Source organism: Peromyscus eremicus, chromosome 4 (genome assembly GCF_949786415.1).
Source record: "Peromyscus eremicus chromosome 4, PerEre_H2_v1, whole genome shotgun sequence".
Classification (NCBI taxonomy): Eukaryota; Metazoa; Chordata; class Mammalia; order Rodentia; family Cricetidae; genus Peromyscus; species Peromyscus eremicus.
In genome coordinates, this window is record NC_081419.1 from 136,652,911 (window position 1) to 136,653,185 (window position 275).

The following is a 275-nucleotide window of genomic DNA, read 5'->3' on the forward strand; positions in this document are numbered from 1 at the left end:
TCTGGAATTAAAACCATGCACCATGGCATCTGGCAGAACAGTGTTTTTAATTACACAAGAGACAGGCAAGCCCCGGCAGGTGAAGGTGCTTGCCAAGCAAGTCTGAAGACTGGAGTTCAATCTTGTAACCCCAAGTAAAGGTAGGAGAAAACCAACTCCACAGAGTTGTCCTGTGACCTCCATGCAAACATACACACCCCAGAAACACACAATGATAATAATATTAACAAGGTTTTAAAATACGCAGTGTCTGGAGCTGTGAAGAGCTGAAGCTG